At 40.9% G+C, this 27,869-nt stretch overlaps 1 protein-coding gene and 1 pseudogene across 1 annotated transcript in view; both read left to right on the top strand.

Moving 5' to 3' along the window:
* The window catches only part of LOC139458089 (cell adhesion molecule CEACAM1-like), a 99,166-nt gene that overhangs the window by 26,149 nt on the left and 45,148 nt on the right, over positions 1–27,869 (top strand). The window lies entirely within an intron of this gene.
* LOC139457450 (E3 SUMO-protein ligase ZBED1-like) lies at positions 13,401–14,217 on the top strand (annotated as a pseudogene).

Here is a 27,869-nt window from a genome sequence, read left to right as displayed (position 1 = left end):
ATTTTAAGCAATCCACTCTAAAAAGCACTAACCAACTCAACCAACTATGAGACCAACCATCAAATGACCTTCATGACTTCCCTGTACACAGCACAAACTTCACATGTTGTCCTTGTGTATGAGACCCGTGAAGATTCCCATGCTTGTCGTAAAAGGCGACTAACGGGATTGGGAGGTCAGGCTCGCTGACTTGGTTGATGCATGTCATCGATCCTAATTGCGTGGATTGATGCTCATGATATTAATCACTGGATTGTCTGGTCCAGATTTTATTATTTACAGACCGCCGTCAAATAGCTGTAATGTTGCTGAGTGCGGCGTTAAACAACAAACCAACAAACCAACCTTGTATATGAGGTGAGGTGAAATTGGGGGTTTAACGTCGCGTCCAAGATTATTGCACTTACCGTATTGGACGTAATAAGCGCCCCGCTCTAATAAGCGCCCACGGCGATATTTGCTAATATATTGGCTAGTGAATAATCCCAATTAGCACCCCTTCTGATTGATCGATGTACACAAGACTTAATTATTCGTGTTTAAAATGCACTCGATTTTTATATGTACCCTTAATTATGAGCAATTAAATTCTGGAAAAATATAACTGAAGTATATAAACATTTCAGGCTGTCAGCATAAACCACGAAATTTATCTTTCAACTTTTTTCACCAAAATACTATTCTAATAAGAGCCCCCTATTTCTAATTTTGAAAGTGCCCTGGGCGCTTATAACGACAAATACGGTATATAGCGAGCATGCATGTGTTCTTGCACTAGTCCGGACTGATGCCGATTTATAGTGCTAGCCCACTGAGATACCATGTCACAGTTTAACATGAATACCCCATTCAGACACAGTATACTGACTCCGAACCGACCAGTCCTTGTTTTAGCCCCTTAATGTCAACAAGTACCATCTTTTAACGTCTTTTGGTATGACGCTGCCTGGGAAGCGAACCCTGGACCTTCCGCTCTCCTGGCGGACGCTCTTCCTCGAGACCACGGAGGCAGTCTTTCTTGTATATAACACACGGAGTTAAAGAACATGATAGCTTTGAGAGAAGGCATCTTACCGGTCCACTGAATCATGCATTTAATACAGGAGGAACACTTTTAATGTCAGAGCTTCAGATAAGCAGCGTATTTACGTAAAATACCCCCTCAAAATATTCAAAACACAATTACTTTCAATTAACATGCATACAGACACGCATACATTAAAATTAAAAACTTAAATGTATAAAAACAGCAGGCATAAATACCCAATAAAGCATTTTCAGCATGCGTACAAAGGATCTTGTTTCCGAAACACAATTACGAGCTAATTTACTCTCCGATTCAAGCCTATATATTTAGAAGTTATATACATCTAAAACATTATTTCATTTTTTTTAAATCTTAAAATGTTCGCTAATTTTGGGAAAAACCCAAGAGATTGATGACTAGATGAGTGAAAAAATATTGGTTACACAATGAAATATGTAATAACGCAATTAAAATAGAAACCCTATAGTAAAAACTCAATTACTCAAAAAGTTATCTGGAGCTAAGACTGAATGTGTTTTTCAGTGGTATAGAATCATATTGACTATTTCAAATTAGATCAAAGTATTTCTTCTGCAGGGTTAGAACTAAACTGAAAAGCTTTACTAGCCTGAGTAAAGATAAAATGCCTTTGTAATGTTAAAACAATGGGGAATTCGGTTTGGGAGGCAAGCATTAATTTTTAACCCGGTTCTGGGATATGTATCGATCAAAATACATACGTAGCTCTCATTCTTCATTGGCCTAAACAGAAGGTCATGCAATGTGAATTTGTTTCGAGGTTTCTTTGTTTTTCCATTTCAAGTTTTTTTCAATTCAAGTTGAGATGGTGACATAAATGTACATTTGCTTATTACAAAAAAATAAGTGGTATCGACATTTAAGACTGACTTTGTGAAAAATAGTCAGTGACCAGTTAGCAATATATTCTCAGGGTTACACGCACAGGGTCCAGTACACACAGATGTCGAGATCAAACGCTATAGAAAATACAATACGTCCGCAGTGACGCACAATAATATCCACTGAACACCGCATCAAGAGCAGTTATGGGTGTCTGTCATTTCTCCACTCAATCATGACCACTGTACACATGATCACTGACTCATTCCAGAGTCAAAAGTAATTATGAAAACATACAGACTACTACCTATCTAATTACTTTACAGGACCCTAATACTCCCTTCAAGGACCGATAAAGTTGATAATGTTGGACCCCCTGGGTCCCCACTTTTGTAAGTCAAGGTAAAACACAGTATTTACAAAGGAAACACTCTGCAATGCCCACACTCAACAAATGTCATTTAAGAAACAAATGACGCTGACAAACTACATCTTCCCAAGGCAAGGGAGTTAAAACTGACTATAAAAGCCCAGTTTCCACCCTTGCTGAACTAGGCTGGTATTATGGAGTTACAATTGGGCTGGACTAATGAGTCTATGCATAGTCAAATCAAAATCGCGCCACGAAATCTAAATCCGGTTCGTAAACTGTCATGCAGATTTCGGTCGATTGCAGGATTTTCAAAGCATGTGCACCGGCAAATCGTCAACAGATATTTTCAAAACATTTTCATGTTTTTAATCAAAGTGCTCTTGTGATTTGATACATTTCGCGATGTAAGACCCGTTTTATCACAATATAGATCTCGATTATAGAGCAGATCGTCCTGACTTGGCGCCGCCATTTTGCTTGAAGCAAATGCAAGTGATACGAGAGGTGGAATCTGATTGGTCCATAGGAGAGGCTTAGAAGGGACATAACCGGTAATAGCCACTTGTGGCGCTACGATCAAGCCCAGGAATTCCAGCCTAGTTCGGCAAGGGTGGAAACTCTCTTGCCTCGGGGAGATGGACAAACTCCTGTAAGGACATCTCATTTAGGCAGATAGAAATTGGCACTAGTCCTGTAGTCCTTGCCAAACTGTCCAATAGCTCAGGTACCATAAGGACTAATTTGCCATCTTTTAGGGTTTTGCTATATGTTATCCTTATGATAAAAATGTTAGTTTCTACCTCTGTTTAGGGAAAATCAAAGCATTTCATAATCTTAACTTTATGAAAAATAATCATGAATGTTTACACACAAGCAATATATTCTTGAAAACAAAAGCATACTTTTATGCCAAATGCTAGATCAGATTTCCGTACAGCAGGTCAACAAGCAGGAGTCCTGCTACTACAGCAGCATTGTGTGCAGCTTGTGCGAAGTCCAAATGTAGGTCAGTGGGGTGTTTCTATAACAAGCCAACAAAGGGTTTTTGTGGTGGAATGTTAGGGTGTGGGTACTACCTGCTGTAATCTACCTGCTTCGTGGCATGCAGGACTGACACAGGGATGTCTCACACGAATGTGGATGTTAGTTCTCCCATTAGACTACAACACTGATCTTAGTGTGAGACAGAACATTTGTACACAAACAAAATTAGCCAACTAACTGTAAAGTCATTCATAGTGTTTTCTTGTAGAATGTCACATGGTTAACATACATAAAATCAGTTAACACTACAATAACACTAATATGCAGATCAGTTCACACAGTGAGTGATTTCCTACTGCTACTCTACTACTCTGAGGTAAAGCGTGAATTTGGTGAAGTCATGACCAAGTGTGCCGGCCTACTGGACTAGAATTCACAACAACCACTTCTTTGTTTTAATGTAGAGTTAGCTTAAATAATTTAATTCTTGAAATACTTCTCATAAAGAAAGTGAAGTACTCTTACCACACTACACACCAGCCGCCAGCCTTGTGTGTCAGGTAACCAGCGGGGCATATAGACAGACAGTCAGGGCAGGTGACTCTACCTGTGCGGGACAGGTACGTTGGTAAGAGATTACAAAGCCTATAGCTGCTGTCCCATATGCAAAAATCACTACCACTTGTTTAGACCGATTTCAGATTTTGGCAGATTTCTTGTCCAAAATAGCTCACCTAACCACATTTTAAAGACCAATAACTTGTTGTTTAACAGTTTGTGACAGTATGACTTAATGTTTTCTTTTATCATCAGTTTTTATTTGGGTACTCACCATTGCCATCTGTGCATGATGTTCTAACACTGGCAACTATGTCACTTCTCATTATTATTGTTATCCATATTCATGACTTAATCCATGTCAGATGACCTTACATATAAGCAGGGTTCACTCTTGGAAGTTTCTGACATGACAATAAATACCACTATGTGCTGACTTGGCTTATAGCGTGTCTTACCAGTATATAATATCTACCTATAGAAACAAAACTTGTATATACCCCAAGCCATTACACATCAACACCTGGACAGTGACCAATGTTTACAGGAATATGCAAATAATGAATGTAGTGTGTGTCTCCAAAACACGTGCAGACTGCCTGTTGTTTATGACATCAATCATTTAATGTCCTGGGTATAGAGATGATAACAACAGTAACAACTAACTGTGATGCCTCTGCAACTTGCAACTGTATCTTGGCCACCAAAAGTTTTGGTCATTAGCAAATGATGTGTGGTATATATACGGCTACAAATTCACCATGCCAGAAAAAGAAGTTTTGTTTGTTTGTTGTGTAACACCACACTTGTCAATATTGCAGGTATATGATGGTGGTCTAGAAATAATCAAATGTTGACCAGATTATCCAGTGACTGATATTGTGAACAACGATCCACGCCATTGGGTTTCAACATACTACCAACCAAGTCACCATGCTGGCCACCCGATCCACTTGATCACCTCTTACAAACCAGCATGCTACTGGCCGGGAACAAGACGACTGCTTGTTGTCAGACGCGATTATGCTTGTCGTAAGAGGCGAGTCGGACGTGACTATGCTTGTTGTCAGAGGCGAGTCGGCCGTGACAATGCTTGTCGTAAGAGGCGAGTATGCTTGTCGTAAAAGGCGAGTCGGCTGTGACTATGCTTGTTGTCAGAGGCGATTATGCTTGTCGTAAGAGGCGAGTCGGACGTGACTATGCTTGTCGTAAGAGGCGAGTCGGACGTGACTATGCTTTTTCGTCAGAGGCGATTATGTTTGTCATAAGAGACAAGTCGTCTGTGACTATGCTTGTCGTCAGAGGCAACTATGCTTGTCGTCAGAGGCGACTATGTTTATCATAACAGGCAACTGAGCCTGAGTGGTCAGGCTTGCCGACTTGTTTAAATCATGTCTTTGTATCCCAAATGAGAGGATTGATGCTCATGTCAATCACTGTATTGTCTAGTTCAGAAAGAAGTACAGAGTCATGCTACAACATAATAAACAATAACAAGCATTATAATCAACAGATAATTGTTCTAAACCACAGATTGGGTGGTTGTACCTGCGCCACCCAAAAGTGCAAAGTATGCAAAATAAGTTAATCATCGATTATAAAAAGAAAATTTATCATGCTAAGCACCTATTCAACGATATGAACAATGTGTTTTATTGTGATACTTTCCTGTTTGATGTTATTAGTAGGAGTGGGTGGGGAAGGCATTGAGAAACAGATAGTACCGCTTGGTGAGTGACTGAGTTGGTTTGACGCTGCTTTGAACAATATTCAAGTTATAAGGCGGAATGTCAGCTTGATGTGAGAGGAGAGTCCGAAGTGATGCAGGTCTCAGGCGTTTACCACTTCGGTGAAACCCACGGGTATGGTGCTGACAAACCTAGAAACATCGAACCCACAATCATAGGTTTCTGGTGTGTCCAAGGGATGCAACTCTGCACACAGCACATTGTGGCAACTTCAACATGCCCTATACTGATTGGTTAGATGGGTGAGGTGAGGTGAAATGGGGGTTTAACTTTGCTTCCTAGATAATCGTTTGTTTGTTTGTTGATTAATGCCACACTCAGCAATATTCCAGCGGTCTGTAAAATAATCGAGTCTGGACCAGACAATCCAGTGATTGATATCATGAGCATCGATCCAGGCAATTGGGATCGATGACATGTATCAACCAAGTCAGCGAGCCTGACCACCCGATCCCGTTAGTTGCCTTTTACGACAAGCATAGTCGCCTTTTACGGCAAGTATGGGTTGCTGAAGACCTATTCCTAGATAATCACACTTATACAGCGATGTGCATGCACGAGTGTGTGTGTGGCTGCTTGTACTGTTCAGACTGATGCCAATCTATAGTACTAGTCCACTGAGATATTATGCTGCAGTTTAACATGAATACCCCAGTCAGACACAGTATACTGACTCCGAGCCGACCAGTCCTTGTTTTAGCCCCTTAGTGCTGAACGCCAGACAGGGTAACAACAAGTACCATCTTTTAAGGTCTTTTGGTATGATGCGGTCAGGGATCGAAGAGCAGACCTTCCGCTCTCCAGGCGGACGCTCTACCACTAGACCACGGAGGCAGTCGGTTAAAGAATTGGTTGGTTTGTTGTGTAAGGCCGCACTCAGCAATATTCCAGCTATATGACGGCTGTCTGTAAATAATCGAGTCTGGACCAGACAATCAAGTGATTGATATCATGAGCATCGATCCACGCAATTGGGATTGATGACATGCATCAACCAAGTCAGCGAGCCTGACCACCCGATCCCGTTAGTCGCCTTCTACGGCAAGCATCGGTGTGTTAGATAAGCCAATGTTGAAGCATGTATAGTTAGTGTAATCCAAACTTCAACACCAGAGTGTAATTAGTCTTGATTATCTGCCATCGGACACATATTCTATAGACCATAAAAGAACAAATAGAGATGAAAATGATTAATATTTATCACTGAAAATGAGTAGGACGCCATGTGTTCATGAAAAGAGTAAGCACGTTATGTTAAGGCATGAGTGGAAGTGCACAAACAGACAGACATGTCATTCAGTGTAAGGCCTCCCACACAAAATACAGTCAGTGAAAATGATTTATAGAGCACAACTTACATTAATGGTTTCTAATTTTCAGCAACCAAGACAGGGATTGACTTAGGGCGCGATTCCGTGATATTCTTGTAGTTACCAAAGATAGCGCCTCAACATTTATTCAGTGTGATTGAAAATCGCATACATGTATCCGTTTTCTGTTCAACAGTTTCATCTGCAAAAACCTAGAAAAAAAGTTATTTTGCATAAATAAAAATATACAGTATCTTATTTCTAAAAATATCACTGCCTTCGGACAAAATATACTAAAATTCTTTGGAAATGAACATGATTTAGGAGACGGGGGAGATAAAAGCCACAGAGTTGACAATGATGGAGGTGACAATGATGGAGGTGACAGCGAATGTCCTCACGAGAAGCAGAATGCTAGTTCCGTTTGCATCAACACGGGTAAAACCCTGAAGTTTCAACAATCATGGCTGACAAAGTATGCACCGTGGTTGAGACCAGGGGTCCGGAAACCGTCATATGCGCCGGACATGTCCGATTGGGAATCTCAAATGTCCGGTTTAAAATATTGCTTACCGGATATTTAAATTTTTCTGTCCGGACATTTTAAAAAGTATTGTCCGGACATTCTTAAATTTTGACCGGACATGATCAACAGTTAGGACTGAGCAGTTTCTGTCTGCAGTTGTAACACAATGAAGATTATCTACACTGACAAGCTTTGTTTGTTTGATTGCTGTAAATACATCGTACCTACATGATAGTCCAATCGGTCAATCACTGTAATAGGCAATAAACTGAGTTGACACTGATTAATCGAGGATTAATTACTGAGAACATCTTGTTAATTTGAGTGAAAGGTGTTTACAACTGTACATAAATACCTTGCATCATCGATGTACCTCATTGTCCTCACAATGCTACGATACGTAACCTCAGACAAGTAGCGAAAGCGTGACGACAGCCAGTCGACCGATGCAGATCAGTCGAGCGGACCTGCCAAACCCTCAAAGTCTGGACGATCATTTATAAGTCGTGGCTAACGACTTTCACTTGGTTGACATTCAATGAGGATTTGCAGATTTTATTGTTTTCAGTAGCTAGTCGTATATTAAATCTTGATTGACCGCCATTTTGCTTTCTGTGACGATCAATATCATTTTTTTATGGTCAATAATTAAGTACAGATGAAAAAAGTATTCAAATAACTATTCCTATCAACAATATTTTAGTATTTGTTTTTTTATTATCTGTCTTGCTTTTAAATAATCTTTAGTTTAAAAAAAACCCTTTTCCCGTGAGGTCATGTGATAACCAAATATGGGATAATAGTCTCGATCCAAATGTTACAATGCGTACACTTGAGCAGACTCATGAATATTATTTAGACCATTCACTACGTTAACAGATCGTTATTATAACAGAAACAAACGTATGTTTTCCATGTATATCTAAAATGATATTATTTGTCATTAATTGTCCGGTGAATTAACAAATTAAATTGAAACAATTCATAATTCATCATATTATCAATACGTAACTTGTAATGTGTGTGAAAAGTCGTTCTAAAATAAGCTATTTGAAAGGGGCGTGGCCTAAATGCAAATGTCCGATTGGGATTTTAAATTTTCCGGACCCCTGGTTGAGACATCATGCAGAAGATCAACTGATGTACTGCAGTGTGTGTCGTGAACTGCGACTTGATAATGCCATGGCAGTTGGAACCAACAACGACTATCACTCGACACATCACTTCTGCAGACCACCAACGATCTGTCGCTGCACCTTTCGAACAGAAAAATCTAAAAGCTGCCGTGTCTTGGGCAAAATCAAAGGAAGAACGGGCAATCGTCAGATGTCTAAAAGTTGTCTACTGGATGGCAAAAGAGGGAGTTCAATTGTCGAAGTACGAAAGTTTACTGAGTTTATTAAGTGAACTCAAAACACCAAATCTTGAATCTCTGAGCGTCAACAATCATGTCACCTACGCCAGTTACAAGCCTGCCTGTGGATTTCTAGATGCAATATCGATGTCTATTGACAGATCTGTGACCGAAACACTACACAAATCCCCGGTCCTGACAATATTGACCGATGAAAGCATGGATATTGCTTAAGTTGTGCATCACTGCCCGAGTGATAGATCTACACACCATGATGCCAGCCACAATGTTTTTGACAGATCTAAGGATAACCTAAGCAACTGGCAAAGGAATATTTGATGCCATCCAGGTTCATCTTGCGGAAAGGAAGATTCCGATCATGAAAGTATCAGGTATTATCATATAATGGGTAGGTTTCTCGGCAAGATAAAGCAACGGGTCATATGCGGATAGAGATGCAAATATCAAAGGTCAAGTAGGGACTACTTTCCCTGTTTACAAACAAACATGGCGTCGCCCTCGTCATTCGGCGATCGAGTCAGAATTACCAATCGGGAATCTGGATAAACTACAGAGATAATTGCTTTCATAAGCAAAAGACAGTCTAATATACTTAAAATCAGTGTCTAACTGTGACGTCGCTAAGGCATTTTATAAGTTTTGGCGACTCTGGACATATAAATTTCGAAACAATTTTGCGAGGGCACTAGCCCTAGCCAAGCGGGATCAGTAGCCATATCTGTGCTTGTAGACCTCTGCGGCTTGAAACCTTTTCCACAAATTAGTATAGTTGGATTTGGCCGAAATATATTTGAATTGTTACCTTCTATCGTTTTGTCGCTGTGTGTACATCTGATTGCACTTCTAACGTTTTGACAGGACAGGCCGACTGTCAACAACGGCTGATCGTGGCCATGACGTCTCATAGACTAGGGTTAGAGTAGCTTCTCTGTGACAAAGGGCAGTTACTCCAGCGGACAGACCGATGGATTGCCACAAAATGCAAGTAAATTTTGTTGTTATGCGTATATTTTGCTTCGCCACTGTAAAAGAAACAGATTTCAGTTGGAACTATATTGGCTACTGTCACTGTCCGACTGACACATCATTTACCCTGTGACGTAATATGGGCGCATTTCAGGAAAACTCGCAATGTTTAGGTAATATTTGTGAGGGAGGGAAAGCGATTTTCAAACACAAAATTAAAGAATGACATTATATGATAAAGAGGTTATCACGCTTGTGTGTTGGGGGATGGTAAATATCCTGTATTAGGAATAAACACTATGTATTTAGCTCACCAAGGCGATAAATAAATGTTTATTCCTAATACAGGATATTTACCATCCCCCAACACACTCGCGTGATAACCTCTATATATTTTATTTCAATAATCAATGAAAGTATTGATATTGCAGTTAATTGTGTAGTCTGACTCTTATAGTATCGCAGACTGTATATTATCGTGATACCGGTGGACTAAATGTAATAATCCACGCTCCCTTTCTACTGACTACTAATTCACAATATTTCATGACTTGATCAAATACAGGACTGGGTGCAGTATGTCACGGCTACTCGTAACTAAACATGTCAACTTTTAAAAAATAATTTCTGGATTATATTTTCGAAACTGGTTAGAAAAGAACCCATTTGTTTGGGCGATGTCCCTTGACACAACACATGTCGTATGCATACTGATCATGCATTCATAACAGTAAGATAGGATACCCATAACCGAGATAATAGAGTTGAGTAGCTAATGACAGGTACGAACATTGTTAAGAAAATCAGCGTGGATCAATCCTAGATGTGTCATGCTAAAGTTTGTAAGGTTTGTAAGCGTGCCGTGTGCACCATTACGATCTATTAATTAACTACCGCGATAATCAATTGTCATGTTTTTTATCTGCAGGATTAGGTACGTATGGAGCATCTGTGATGACTGGAAGAAAGGGTGGACAACCTGTCAGCAGTGCAAAAGCTTCTCAAAGAACCAACACTGAAATGTAGAGAAGTCCATCAAGTCAGATGGCTTAGCTTCTTTCAAGCCCTGGAAGCCATATACAGGACATTAGATTCTCTCCTCTCCTACTTTAGCACAGCAAGTGACATAAAAGCACAGGGACTTTAAAAGAAAATGGGACAGGATTTCTTTATAAGCATGATCTATGTCCTCATGGACATACCTCAATCAGTGTTCGCGTTAACGCAGAGACCTGAATATAATATTTTGCTTGCATATTTTGCACGCACAGATTGTGATATACTTAATTTTTGTACTAATACCATAAAAGAAAAAACTCTTCAAAGCTGATAGCCTGCTTACGATGTTCAGACGAAAATAAATCAAAACCTGGAAATTCCCATTGCTAAAAATAGAATGGCCAGATGGTGCTTTGAATAGCGTCCTTGTAACGTGAGCTTTGATTGGTTAACGAATAGTTTGAACGTTGTCGTCTGTTAGAATACAAGTGACACACGTAAACAGGATTCACGATGTCAAAACAGTCCCCTTTGTTACGGTTTGTGTTGCCTAGCACTCTAATACCGAAGCAGATCTGAGTGCAGACACTGATTCTGATATTACTTTATTAGTGAGTCTACAAGATGTTCCGAAATAAAAAAAGCTTGCAAATCACCGAACTATTTACACAAGTGGGAGAGACAAACATAGTCAAACGATGGCATAGTTAATGTTTTGTAGGGCATGTGAAAAGGCTGGTATGTCCAACACTTTCACAAGAGGGTGTAAGACATAACAGCGAAATGCTCTTGTCAGACACAGTGTTTGGGCTGATCATAGACATGCAATTAGTTCACAAACATTATCTCAAACATTACAAAAACATGATGAAAAACAGGCTGAACATGATTCGTCCTCCAAGATGGTTATGTTACGCACCGTCTATTAGGGCTGGTGATTTAGATCGATAATCGTAATTATCATCGATGGAAGAAGGTTGTGACGATTATCGATATGAATATAATGCTATCGATAATGACATGTATTTTTTTGACAAATAAAAGTTTTTACTGCAACACATTTGACTTATTTGTTTTGCTGTCCTTGTAATTATCGCTAGATATAAACAGATTCACCCTAACATACAGTTTTCTCACCTTCGCTTTATGTTTAGTCGCAAATAATAATCAAATGTTTCAAAAAGTAAAAAGTTCTGCTTTGAATCGAACGACGACGCCATTACGTGTTGTTAGTGGGTAATTACAAATTTAGTCACTGGCATCTAAATGCGGAGTCAGAAGTTTAGAAAATATGTATACTTTCGAAATAGTATGAAGTATCATGATTAAAATAGGTTTCATAATATTTTATTTCTTAAAAAAGAATTCTTCCCATTCTATTTCATAAAATTTCAAATTTTATGTCTATTTGGTAACTACGTATTCCAGTCTGTTTTGGTTTTTTTCAATGATCATATTTTTCGTTTTTCCCGGTGTTCTCAACTCACAGCCCATGTGAGGTCCATGTGGGGTTTGACATTATTACGATATGGCAGCAAAAATTCATAATTTCCCAGGATAGGCAAAAAGTGCTGTGTTGGACATTTTTGGTTTCCATCGAAACGAAACTGATAAAGAACTTGATAAAGCACATGCCGTGTGCAGGCAGTGCTTTACTACAGTAAAGTATACCCGCAATACTACTAATTTGCAAGTCCATATCGACAAGTATCATGGTTCAAAAACAGGTCAGAAATGGCAACCAACTATACAACAGTGTATTTCCCCAAATGCTAGTGCAGTAAAATTGCCTCTGCACAGCCAGAAAGCTGAATCCATTACAAATGCAATACCTGAACATATCATTCTCGACATGAGGCCGGTCTCCATTGTGGAGTCCCAATCGTTCCGTAAGATTCTAAAGGTTTCAGAGCCGAGATATGAAATGCCTTCTCAGTTATTTCAAGGACAAGATTATACCCCAAATGTACGATGATACCAGAAAAATGGTTGAGATGCAGTTGGGGGTGGCGTTTGATGTGTTTACAACAACTGACTGCTGGACATCATCAGCGACGGAATTTTACATGACAATAACTGCACATTTCATACATGATTGGAACATTGTCATCTACGTACTCCAGAAACGCGAGTTATCCGGTAGTCACACAGCTGAACACTTGCATGAGGCTTTGAAAACATCCGTTGCAGATTGGGGATTCGATCCCTTCACTATTGTCTCAGACAATGCAGCAAACGTTAAAGCCATTGGCATGTTTGAAAACACAATACACATTCCTTGCGTCGTCCATACTTTGAAAGGGGGGTCTGAACGCAAATGCTAGTGTCAGCAAACTGCAATCTCGCTGCAGACACCTTGTTGGTTATTTCAAAAGAAGTCCGCTGGCCACTAATGTCTTGCATTCCAAACAGGAGTTATTGCAACTACCACTTCACAATCTTATTCAAGACGTCGAAACGTGTTGGAACAGTACATACGATATGCTAACGCATTTGCTGGAGCAAACTGCAGCAATCCATGCTGCGTTCACTTATCAAAGTCTAAAGAAAGACGCACATGGCCTGGTTTTAGATCCCTCCGAACAGGACCAAGCAGAAAATCTTATTCGTGTCTTGCAGCCATTAAAGCAAGCTACAACCCTTCTGTGTGACGCTACTCTGACGAGTGTTTCCATGGTTTTGCCAATGATGTACAAGCTTAGGGTTCATTTGACTGTCAAGGATGGGGACAGTGGGCTTGTTAAAGCTGTAAAATCGGCAATTTCAGCTAACTTGTCCAAACGTTACACCAAAGACATACTCAGAGAAACACTCGTAGTGTCAACGCTGCTGGATCCACGATACAATGGAATACCTTGTATCACTGAGGATGAAAAATCTGCAGCAGAGGATCAGCTACAAAGAGAAGTGACAGAAGTACATCGCAAGTCATCAGAAACACCAATGCGTTTGAGCATAAAGCAGGAGAAAGCTGACTTAGCTGAGAGCGAACCAGCCCTTCCCGACTTGCCCCGATTGCCAGATTTTCCCAACCTACCAGATACTGCAGATAGTACAGATTCAAGCAAGTCTGGGGTGACAGTTGAGACTGAGTCACCCGTGAAAAGGATCAAGACTGAATCTGACAGCATAAAATCGAAGTCACTTGAGAGTTGACGACTGGTTCTCAGATGTCACTGTCACAGGAGTGGAGAAATTTGCTGTAGATCATAATCAATGGGCAAGAGAGGAGATATGTAGGTTTCTGAAGGAATCACGGCTATCCGGGGACATGTCTACCCTGGAATGGTGGAAGATGAAGGAAGTGGCATATCCAGCACTGGCAGTGCTAGCCAAGCGTTATCTCTCCATCCCTGCCACATCGGTCCCCAGTGAGCGGGTTTTCAGCGCCGCGGGACTTGTTGTTAATAAACAACGAAGCAGCTTGAAAACAGACAATGCCGATAAGCTGATATTCTTGAACAAAAACCTTAAAAAGGTCTTTGATTAGTGATGATTTTCATGTTCAATGCCAAATGAACTCATTACTATTTGTTGTATTTGAGGCAAGTGACCTTGCCAGATAGTACAAATAAGTTTTCAAGTGTTAGCGTTTTGATATTTAGCGGTACATTCACTAAAGTCAAAAACATGAAAAATGAATTGCTGTTAGGTATTTTATTTTTTTGCATTTACAAAATGAATTGATGTTAAATTTAATACTAGTTCTTTATATTTTATACATTTACAAAATGAATTGATATTACACATTTTAAAGTTCATAGTTTGATTGTTTCTCAAATTTGGTGACTGACACCGATTGCCGATTGGAGATATTCCAACGGAACATTTATAAAGTTATTTTAAAAGTGCATTCTTCGTTTTTTCTTATTTCATGACTTAAGACTATTAGACTAATCAATATATAGTAATCATGAGAAAGTTTCGTAACACATTAGTGCTGAGACAATCATTACTACATTAGTACAAGGGTATACAAACTTACATCGTTATAATCGCACGATGTTTGTTTAATATCAGTCTGCAACCCAATCTGTGCCCCACCACGAAAACAATGACGTAGTACTCACCTGACCTATTACGTATCACACCTGTGAACCTAGTACAACCTACTACGTAGCATACACCTGTACACACCTGACATTCACAATGGCTAAAAATGTGATGAAACGTGCGTATTGTTGAAACACTGAGTCTCCGGAGAAGTGAATTGACATTTTTCTGTAATGTCATTTTACCAAAATAGAATTCTTCGATATTTATCGATTATTGATCGATATGTGACTACCGATAATCGATCTGAGTATGAGTAATCCATAATAATAACCAGCCCTATCTACAACCTGTGTTGCCTACAACCTGTGTTGTCTACAACTATGTTGCCTACAACCTGTGTTGCCAAAAGCCTATGTTGCCTACAACTTATGTTGCCTACAACCTATGTTGTCTACAACCTGTGTTGTCTACAACCTCTGTTGCCTACAGCCAATGTTGCCTACAGCCAATGTTGCCTACAGCCAATGTTGCCTACAACCTATGTTGTCTACAACCTGTGTTGTCTACAGCCTATGTTGCCTACAGCCTAAGTTGTCAACAACCTGTGTTGCCTACAACCTGTGTTGCCTACAACCTATGTTGTCTACAACCTGTGTTGCCTACAGCCTCTGTTGCCTACAACCTGTGTTGCCTACAACCTGTGTTGCCTACAGCCTCTGTTGCCTACAACCTGTGTTGCCTACAGCCTATGTTGTCTACAACCTATGTTGTCTACAATATGTAATGCCTACAGACTATGTTGTCTACAACCTATGTAGCCTTCAACCTATGTTGTATACAACCTATGTTGCCTACAACCTATGTTGCCTACAACATGTAATGCCTACAGCCTATGTTGCCTACAACCTATATTGTATACAACCTATGTTGCCTACAACCTGTGTTGCCTACAACCTATGTTGCCTACATGTCATGCCTACAGCCTATGTTGCCTACAACCTATATTGCCTACAGCCTGTTTTGTCTACAACCCGTGTTGCCTACAGCCGTTGTTGTCTACAACTAATGTTGCCTACAACCTGTGTTGCCTACAGCCTATGTTGCCCACAACCTATGTCATCTACAAGATGTAATGCCTAAAGCCTCAAAATGAATTGATATTACGCATTTTAATGTTCATAGTTTGATTGTTTCTCAAATTTGGTGACTGACACCAATTGCCGATTGGAGATATTCCAACAGAACGTTTATAAAGTTATTTTAAAAGTGCATTCTTCGTTTTTCTTATTTCATGACTTAAGATTATTAGACTAATCAATATATAGTAATCATGAGAAAGTTTCGTAACACATTAGTGCTGAGAAGATCATTACTACATTAGTACAAGGGTATACAAACTTACATCTTTATAATCGCACGATGTTTGTTTAATATCAGTCTGCAACCCAAGCTGTGCCCCACCACGAAAACAATGACGTAGTACTCACCTGACCTATTACGTATCACACCTGTGAACCTAGTACAACCTACTACGTAGCACACACCTGTACACACCTGACATTCACAATGGCGGAATATTTGATAATTTTTTATCTGAATAGTTTCGTGAATACTGTACATAAATGACAAACGGCTATATCAGGTGAAATTACATTTAATTTCTCAATTATTCTCACTTTATACAAATAATAATTGTCTTGACGACATGAATCTTAAACTCAGATTGTTCATCGCTAAAAATGCGATGTAACATGCATATTGTTGAAACACTGAGTCTCGGGAGAAGTGAATTGCCAATTATCTGTAATGTAATCTGTAATATGAGTAATCCATATCAATAACCAGCCCTATCTACAACATGTGTTCTCTACCTGTGTTGTCTACAACCTGTGTTCTCTACAACCTGTGTTGCCTACAACCTGTTTTGCCTAAAGCCTATGTTGTCTACAACCTATGTTGCCTACAGCCTCTGTTGCCTACAACCTGTGTCGTCTACAACCTGTGTTGTCTACAACCTATGTTGCCTACAACCTGTGTTGTCTACAACCTGTGTTGTCTACAACCTCTGTTGCCTACAACCTGTGTTGTCTACAACCTCTGTTGCCTACAACCTCTGTTGCCTACAACCTCTGTTGCCTACAACCTGTGTTCTCTACAACCTGTGTTCTCTACAACCTGTGTTGCCTACAGCCTATGTGACATTTAGACTATGTTGTCTACAACCTATGTTGTCTACAACCGGTGTTGCCTACAACCTGTTTTGCCTACAACCTGTGTTGTCTACAACATATGTTCCCTACAACCTGTGTTTCCTACAACCTGTGTACCCTACAACCTGTGTTCCCTAGAACCTGTGTTCCCTACAGCCTATGTTGTCTACAACCTGTGTTGTCTACAACTTATGTTGCCTACAACCTATGTTCCCTACAGCCTATGTTGTCTACAACCTGTTTTCCCTAAAGCCTATGTTGCCTACAGCATGTGTTCCCTACAGCCTATGTTGCATACAGCATGTGTTCCCTACAGCCTATGTTGCCTACAACCTGTGTTCCCTACAGCCTATGTTGTCTACAACCTATGTTGCCTACAACCTATGTTCCCTACAGCCTATGTTGTCTACAACCTATGTTGCCTACAACCTATGTTCCCTACAGCCTATGTTGTCTACAATCTATGTTGTCTACAGCCTATGTTCCCTACAGCCTATGTTGCCTACAACCTATGTTCCCTACATTCTATGTTCCCTACAACCTATGTTCCCTACAGCCTATGTTGTCTACAACCTGTGTTCCCTACAGCCTATGTTGCCTACAGCATGTGTTCTCTACAGCCTATGTTGTCTACAACCTATGTTGTCTACAACCTATGTTGCCTACAGCCTATGTTCCCTACAGCCTATGTTCCCTACAACCTATGTTCCCTACAGCCTATGTTGTCTACAACCTGTGTTCCCTACAACCTATGTTGTCTACAACCTGTGTTCCCTACAGCCTATGTTGTCTACAACCTGTGTTCCCTACAGCCTATGTTGCTTACAGCATGTGTTCCCTACAGCCTGTGTTGTCTACAACCTGTGTTCCCTACAGCCTATGTTGCCTACAGCATGTGTTCCCTACAGCCTATGTTGTCTACAACCTGTGTTCCCTACAGCCTATGTTGCTTACAGCATGTGTTCCCTACAGCCTATGTTCCCTACAACCTATGTTCCCTACAGCCTATGTTGTCTACAACCTGTGTTCCCTACAGCCTGTGTTGCTTACAACCTATGTTGCCTACAACCTGTGTTCCCTACAGCCTATGTTGCCTACAGCCTATGTTGCCTACAACCTGTGTTCCCTACAGCCTGTGTTGTCTACAACCTGTGTTCCCTACAGCCTATGTTGCCTACAACCTGTGTTCCCTACAGCCTATGTTGCCTACAACCTGTGTTCCCTACAGCCTATGTTCCCTACAGCCTATGTTGCCTACAACCTGTGTTCCCTACAGCCTATGTTGTCTACAACCTGTGTTCCCTACAGCCTATGTTGCCTACAGCCTATGTTCCCTACAGCATGTGTTCCCTACAGCCTATGTTGCCTACAACCTGTGTTGCCTACAACCTGTGTTCCCTACAGCCTATGTTGCCTACAGCCTATGTTGCCTACAACCTGTGTTCCCTACAGCCTATGTTCCCTACAGCCTATGTTGTCTACAACCTGTGTTCCCTACAGCCTGTGTTGCTTACAGCATGTGTTCCCTACAGCCTATGTTCCCTACAACCTATGTTCCCTACAGCCTATGTTGTCTACAACCTGTGTTCCCTACAGCCTGTGTTGCTTACAGCATGTGTTCCCTACAGCCTATGTTGCCTACAACCTGTGTTCCCTACAGCCTATGTTCCCTACAGCCTATGTTGCTTACAGCATGTGTTCCCTACAGCCTATGTTGCCTACAGCCTATGTTGTCTACAACCTGTGTTCCCTACAGCCTATGTTGCTTACAGCATGTGTTCCCTACAGCCTATGTTGCCTACAACCTGTGTTCCCTACAGCCTATGTTGCATACAGCATTTGTTCCCTACAGCCTATGTTGCCTACAACCTGTGTTCCCTACAGCCTATGTTGCCTACAACCTGTGTTCCCTACATTCTATGTTGTCTACAACCTGTGTTCCCTACAGCCTATGTTGTCTACAACCTGTGTTCCCTACAGCCTATGTTGCCTACAGCATGTGTTCCCTACAGCCTATGTTGCTTACAGCATGTGTTCCCTACAGCCTATGTTGCCTACAACCTGTGTTCCCTACAGCCTATGTTGCCTACAGCATGTGTTCCCTACAGCCTATGTTGTCTACAACCTGTGTTCCCTACAGCCTATCTTGTCTACAACCTGTGTTCCCTACAGGCTATGTTGCCTACAGCCTATGTTGCCTAGAGCCTGTGTGGCCTACAGCCTGTGTTGCCTACAGCCTATGTTGTCGACAAACTATGTTGCCTACACCTGCTAGAGGGTTTTAAATAAATTTCAGGTGATACTTCAGGCTGGCAATAAAGATTGATAATCGGAATTATCGTTGATGGGAAGAAAAATAAAAAATTATAGATATGAAAATTGTGTCATCAATATTATCTGACAAACTATTGTGATGAAATAAGTTCAGATTTACCAAAACAGCTCATTAATTAATGTCAATAATGTCCATTGCTGAAGATGTAATCCATGCATAAATGTGCCACCACTCACCAGTGGGGTGAAATATGTTTACTTCCTTAGGATTTTCTTTGAGTATTAGTTGAAAGGTACGGTAAGTTACTTCTCCGATATTTATCACATAATTGATCGAAGTTCAGTTGACGATTATCAATCTCTATGATCTTTATAGACAGCCCTAGCCATGTTGTTTACATTACAATGCCAAAATAAACTCTGCAGGGAAAGAATTTAGTAACATTCCCGATTTATTTCGCACTGAATCACGCGGGCAGTTGATGAAATTTGTGACATCAGGTGACTTGGAATCTCGTTTGTATCCTGACTCCTGAACATATCAGATTAACAGGTGCTCTGCACCCTCATATCACAATGAGGTAATAAAATTATTAAATTTAGTAAATACCTTGTGACGGCTGAAGTTAACGATCGTCTGCATTTTTTAATCCTCCCTCGGTCGTCACATTGGCAGGAGCATCTTTTTCTCGGTTTGTCAGAGCGATGATTCCACAGACCCCTGTGCCATTGCTTAAATATTTCTACATCCAATTATATACACGAGAATATTTGTCCGAAAGTATCTGCGTTGCGCATATCTGACATTCAACAGAAATATTTAAGCAAGAACGCTGGGTTCTGCTGTCTCCTCTGGACCGGAAGACGTCTGCCCGACTCTTGTCCAATAAGACATCGTCATTTGATCACGTGCAAGCACACCGAGAAATCAGAGTGGCTGCACGTGAATCCGTACGTGCTGAATGCGATATTTGGATTGAAATTGCACATAATTGACATAGATTGTAATTTCTTTCCGACACAAATTTTCTGCATTGAAATGAGTTGTAGAAGTTGTAATCTGAGATGTTCGGTATTTTAATTCATGCGTAGGTGTATTCTGAAACAAAAAGCCAGAAAGTACGAACGTCGCCTATGTCTGTTGCCGGTCGAGTACGAGTTGGCCATCAGGGATCTGGACACATTACTTGGATAATTGTTGCTAGTTTACGTTTCCTTTTGTGGACTTGTGTACAAATGTCTACATTTTGTAACGCCAGGCAGACTCCAAACAAACGTGGCGGTTATAGACTGGTTCCCGTTCGATGATTGAAGGTATGAACTGGTTCCACTGTTGATATGCGACGCAAGCTTAGCGCATTCAGAATTTACAGATAGACAGGAGCCAAGTCTTTAGAAGGCAGTGCAAGATCAGCGACATCAATCCGGGAGAGAGTAGCGTCCCTTCGATAAAGGGCAGTTACTCTTGCGGGCGGGCGGGCCTATGGTTACCGCGAAGCCAATAACTGACATTGCAATATGTGTAGGCCATGTTTTTGCCTATGTGGTAGTTACACCATTGTCTAAAAAACTCATTTCAGTTTTAACGATATTGTTACAACACTGTCCGATTATATTTTCGTTTAGATTATTTGTGTTTTACAAAAGTATACAAAATTAATAAAAGTAATTAATTACTTTACACTATTTATTAGTAGTTTATGTTAATCATTCATGAACTTTGTAATAACATAAGTGTAGTAACGTGTGTCGAATAATAGTTGACAGTTTCGCAGTTCTGACTATGGAGTTACGTTCTTATTGTTTTTATTGGTATTGGTAGGTTTAGTATATTGGCAGATGGCGGTGAGACCAATACCTCCATGTGAGACCACGTGGTTCAGCCCCGTGTTGGTTATTATAAGTGTGATATATCTTTCTCACTTTAGTGATTGAGTGAGTGAGTTCGGTTTAACGCCGCTTTTAACAGTATTCCAGTCAGCTTAATGTGGGAGGAAAGCCCGAAGTGATGCAGGTCTCAGACGTTTACCACTTCGGTGAAACCCACGAGCACGGGTATGGTGCTGACAAACCTAGAAACATAATCGGGGGGAACCGGGATTCGAACCCACGATCACAGGTTTCTGGCGTGCCAAAGGGACACAGCGGATCGCGGCGCGTTAGACGACTGGGCCAACCGTGCCCCCTTTCTCACTCTATGCTACATCTACATGTGCATAATCATTTTGCGAAAATTTCTAGCCATTTACCTTTGTTGATAGTGTTTTGTATCTTGTCATAGTATTGTACGATGTTAAGTTACGTTTGGTATGTTCTGAACCAGTGAAGCATTATGAGCAATATCTGTAATCTGCATCTAACCGGGGGCGCGGGGCCCCAGTCGTCTAAGGCGCCGCAATTCGCTGTGCATAGTTGCGCCCCTCGGAAACTCTCTCTCTATTTGACTATTTAGAATTAAAACGCGATGTATCCCGTCCTGTGGGAAGCATAAAGTATGTTCACCCTAATCTTGCCGATACATCGGGCAATGAAATAAGGTTTTCATTCCTGTTCTGAACAGCCTGATGACATAGTAATGAACAGGGCACTCCTGCCGAAATTCAGCCCCTCATAAAGCAAATTTCCATTTCCCCAAAAATCGCGTATACTAAAATTCAGAATGCTAGTCTACAGTTTCACTTACACAATATGACCCGTGAAAATGCCGGGGTAGAATAGGTCTTCAGCAACCCATGCTCGCCATATGAGGGGACTATGCTTGCCGTAAATGGCGACTAACGGGATCGGGTGGTCAAGCTCCCTGACTTGGTTGATACATGTCATCGATCCCAAGTGGATCGATGCTCATGATATTAATCACTGGATTGTCTGGTCCAGACTCGACTATTTACAGACCGCCGTCATATAGCTGGAAAATTGATGAGTGGGGCGTTAAAAAACCAACCAACCAACCAACTTACACAACATATCTTTTGTTAACAAATAAGTATCAAGTCTGCGACTGTGTCTGGAGTCTAGCTGGGAGATCTGATGGTATTTCTGTTCAGGTGACTGCAATGCAGGTTCAATCCCTGGCACTGCCAAATATTACCTTTCTCTATGTAAAGTTACCCGTCATTGCTCCTTCACGTCATGCACACGAAATAATTATTTCACCTTGGTGCACTCAAGTGGACGACATGGACGACAAGGACGACAAGGACGACGTGGACGACAAGGACGACATGAACGACATGGACGGCAAGGACGACAGGGACGACATGGACGACATGAACGACAAAGACGACATGGACGAAAAGGACGACATAAACGACATGGACGACAAGGAGGACATGAACGACAAGGACGACAAGGACGACAAGGACGACATGGACGACAAGGACGACATGAACGACAAGGACGACATGAACGACAAGGACGACAAGGACGACATGAACGACATGGACGACAAGGACGACAACGACGACATGAACGACATGGACGACAAGGACGACATGAACGACAAGGACAACAAGGACGACATGGACGACAAGAACGACATGGACGACAAAGACAATATGGACGACAAGGACGACAAAGACGACATGGACGACAAGGACGACATTGACGGCAAGCAAGACATGAACGACATGGACGACATGGACGATATGGACGACATGAATGACATGGACGATATGGACGATAAGAACGACAAGGACGACATGGACGACAAAGACGACATGGACGACAAGGACGACATGAACGATAAGGACGACAAGAACGACATGGACGACAAGGACGACATGAACGACAAGGACGACAAGAACGACATGGACGACATGGACGAAAAGGACGACATGAAAGACATGATCGACAAGGACGACAAGAACGACATGGACGACATGGACGACAAAGACGACATGGACAACAAGGACGACATGAACGACAAGGACGACAAGAACGACATGGACGACAAGGACGACAGGGACGACAAAGACGACATGGACATCAAGAACGACATGAACGACAAGGACGACAAGGACGACATGGACGACAAGAACGACAAGGCACTGGAATAAGAACAGAAGTGTTCGGGAGACCTCCGCTGTTATCACAATGTATTTGAATGAGTGGCCCGGAACATAGTTTCACAGAGGTTATGGATATGCATATATTTATTACCCTTTTATCAATTCTTCAGATCATTTGCTTTAATAAGTTATACGCCAGTAGTGTGTAGTTATACACGGCGTAGCGTATTGTTCATGATATCAATCACTGTTTTTTCTGGTTCAGACTATTCACAGGCCCCGTGATATTGCTGGAATATTGCTGATTGCGGCATTAAACAGCACTGAGCGGTACACTTGAGCAGCGACCTGAGCAGAGACAGTAGCCGGTTCAAGAAGTGTATGTTTCAAAACGTAATAATCAAGTTTTATTCAAAGACAAATCAGTACAACTTCAACATTATTTCAACTATTTCACGTCAGCTTTTTATAACCCGTGAAGATCCGGGGTAGAATAGGTCTTCAGCAACCCATGCTTGCCTTAAAAGGCGGCTAACGGGATCGTGTTGATGCATGTCATCGTATGAAATTAGGTGGATCGGTGCTCATGATATCAATCACTGGATTGTCCAGACTCGATTATTTACACTGACGTCGTGTAGCTGAAATATTGCTGATTACGGCGTTAAACAACAAACAAACAAACAAAACAAACAAACAAATGGTATCTCAGCTTATTGTGTGAGGATGGAGGTGTTTGAGGCTGTAGATGTTTCCCACTTTGGCGATGCCCACGACCACGGTGTTGGTCCAGACAAACCAAGGACCAGAATCAGAATCAGAGTGGACAGTAATGCTCGAACTACCAGTTGTGGCACACCCACCAAATGTTGAGCCAAGGAGGTAATTGTATCCACCAGCTGTACCCATCCCTATCAGTCGAGTAGGAACCTTTTACACCCCCGTAGTTTTGTACTATTGGCGAGCTATTCGAAAAGACATAACTAAGTCGGGAGTATATGCGTATTGTTGTTGTTTTTTTTTCTCACTTGGGCAAACTTTATTTATCTTGGGTTACATTTTAAATGTCAGTTTGGATCCGTTCCGCTCAAGACAAATTTCCAGCGGGCTGGAAACAGTCAGACCCCCTGTAGATGATACGTGTGGCACTGGTGTTCCGGCAGTAGATAAGGGTGCCATGGAGGGTATTGTCATGGTAGTCATCACCTTTTAATTTGTTTACCTCCGTTATGAAGGCGATAAACATTTGGTTTAACTCGCAGTCAGACGCTTGTAAAAGATACTTGTCTACTTCTTGTCCATTCCATTTTCTTGCTGTGTACCAAGTAGACAGTAACCGAAGGGCCCAGTCACATTTTTAAAAAGTATTTTTACTTTCAGCAGATCTTTCCAAATCTTGCAATTCAAGTGAAGAGAGTGGCCTACCGAAACGGCGCGATACCGGACTTACGGGGGGTGGAGGGTGAGTTTCAGCTTTTTCTCGTGCAATCTCCACAGTATTAAATCCTTGACTGTAGGGAATAATTTCATCATCAGATGAAGTGCCGAGTTCTATGTGGAAATTGCCAGTGGATGTTTCACCGAGTGGAGAAAAAAAGCTTCAGTTCCTCATCAGGGCGATTACATTATTCGGTCATAGATTTACTTGTACCAACATTGCCGTCATCATCGTACGCGGGAGAGTTGTTTAATAAATTCTCAAAGTCACTGTTTCTATCTTGTGTATCAAAGTTTTGCGAAAACTTACTCCGGGTCAAAAATCCGATTGTCAATCCATTTGGTTGTGTCGAACGAAATGCACGCACACAACTAATGACATGCAACTGAAACCGGTTTCGCATGATTCTGGTGTGTTCGAGTGAACTGCACGCGCCATTCGCGACCAACTCGTGTTATTCCGGGACAAGCCGAATAGCGACTCGTGCCCCGCTCATGGACATTTTTGCGACCGGGTTCCGTCTCAGCGCAAACGGGCATACCTAAAACAATTGTCAACTCGTTGCGTAATGGTTCACTTACATTTCACCATATATTATATATATTTCAGATGCAATTTAAAGCACATCGGGACATGCGGAATTATACAGTATGATTGAACACATTTAACTGTGTCTTTGGTATATTTTTAGATCCAAGACATATGTAAAATAAAAAAAATACTTCTGAGGGATTCTTTGACGAAGAACTTGAAATCATACGCGCATTCTGATTGGTTTGTCGTATTTTCGCGCAAAACATTCATCTTTGGAGACGCGTCTTCTTGCAGGTTACGGAAAGGGGCGAGTGGCGACGAATGTGCACGCACACATCTAATGACGTTCAGCTGTTACCGGTTTCTGTTCTCGGTTACCTAATTGTCTGATACTATAGGATTCAAACTTGCAAAAGCTATAAAAAGTATTTTGAGTTTGTTTTTAGTTGAGGTGTATATACTATTTGAACGCATAATAGATTTTTAAGGGACGTAGCATTCCAATGAAACTAAAGCCGCGACGCGCCTCAGACCAAACCCCGTGCACAAGAATTAACGCGTCTTCGGAGTTTATTCTTTACATAAATTTACGTCAAACTTTTTTGATTACCACATGACCTCTACTGAAGATTTCAACTAAAGTTGTTTCATAGAGCATTATCTCTCTCACTGTGAAGCACTTGAGGTGGAGAGGCGTTGCTTCGGTTGAGTCAGTCGTGAAAGAGTTGTCTCCCCTCATCAAACTTCATTAGCGTGCCTTCAACCAGGAGTACTTTCAGTGACATTTTCCCCAAGAAGTTTGAGAGTGATAGTATTCAGTAAATAGTGGAAACAACTGAATGTCAGTTACTCCTGTCGAATCCTTTGAAATGATGTGATCACTGTTGTGTTCTCATTATAGAGGTGAATGCATAAAGATTCCAGGACAATCTTCTCGGTTTTATTACACGACACAGAGAGACAGAGACAGGGAGAAAGAGAAAAGAGCGGATTCCCCCGGTATTACGTCATTACAATCTAACAAAAGTTGTATTAGGGAAAACACGTCGTGAATAATTAATGTGTCATACAGTATGCTAAGTACTTATAGCATAGTATAGTTCTGTACACTATGAGTGAGTGAGTGAGTGAGTTGGGTTTAACGCCACTTTTAACAGTATTACAGTTATATCGCGGCGTGTCAGCTTAATGTGGGAGGAAAGCCCGAAGTGATGCAGGTCTCAGACGTTTACCACTTCGGTGAAACCCACGAGCACGGGTATGGTGCTGACAAACCTAGAAACATAATCGGGGCGAACCGGGATTCGAACCCACAATCATAGGTTTCTGGCGTGCCCAAGGGACGCAACTCTGCACAGCGAATCGCGGCGCCTGGGCCACCCGTACCCTCCTGTACACTATGATATAGCATCTTGCAGAGTGGTACAGTGTAGTACTATTTAATATGGTATTGTATAGTATAGTACTTATAGCATAGTATAGTTCTGTACACTCTAGATATAGCATCTTGCAGAGTGGTACGGTGTAGTACTATTTAATATGGTATTGTATAGTATAGTACTTATAGCATAGTATAGTTCTGTACACTACGATATAGCATCTTGCAGAGTGGTACAGTGTAGTACTATTTAATATGGTATTGTATAGTATAGTCCTTATAGCATAGTATAGTTCTGTACACTATGATATAGCATCTTGCAGAGTGGTACGGTGTAGTACTATTTAATATGGTATTGTATAGTATAGTACTTATAGCATAGTATAGTTCTGTACACTATGATATAGCATCTTGCAGAGTGGTACAGTGTAGTACTATTTAATATGGTATTGTATAGTATAGTACTTATAGCATAGTATAGTTCTGTACACTATGATATAGCATCTTGCAGAGTGGTACAGTGTAGTACTACTTAATATGGTATTGTATAGTATAGTACTTATAGCATAGTATAGTTCTGTACACTATGATATAGCATCTTGCAGAGTGGTACAGTGTAGTACTATTTAATATGGTATTGTATAGTATAGTACTTATAGCATAGTATAGTTCTGTACACTATGATATAGCATGTTGCAGAGTGGTACAGTGTAGTACTATTTAATATGGTATTGTATAGTATAGTACTTATAGCATAGTATAGTTCTGTACACTATGATATAGCATCTTGCAGAGTGGTACAGTGTAGTACTATTTAATATGGTATTGTATAGTATAGTACTTATAGCATAGTATAGTTCTGTACACTATGATATAGCATCTTGCAGAGTGGTACGGTGTAGTACTATTTAATGTGGTATTGTATAGTATAGTACTTATAGCATAGTATAGTTCTGTACACTATGATATAGCATCTTGCAGAGTGGTACAGTGTAGTACTATTTAATATGGTATTGTATAGTATAGTACTTATAGCATAGTATAGTTCTGTACACTATGATATAGCATCTTGCAGAGTGGTACAGTGTAGTACTATTTAATATGGTATTGTATAGTGTAGTACTTATAGCATAGTATAGTTCTGTACACTATAATATAGCATCTTGCAGAGTGGTACGGTGTAGTACTATTTAATATGGTATTGTATAGTATAGTACTTATAGCATAGTATAGTTGTGTACACTATAATGTAGCATCTTGCAGAGTGGTACAGTGTAGTACTATGTAATGTGGTATTGTATA

Source organism: Haliotis cracherodii, unplaced genomic scaffold (genome assembly GCF_022045235.1).
Source record: "Haliotis cracherodii isolate W230 unplaced genomic scaffold, xgHalCrac1.p SCAF_12, whole genome shotgun sequence".
In the NCBI taxonomy this organism is placed as follows: domain Eukaryota; kingdom Metazoa; phylum Mollusca; class Gastropoda; order Lepetellida; family Haliotidae; genus Haliotis; species Haliotis cracherodii.
This window is presented reverse-complemented; position numbering and strand designations above follow the sequence as displayed.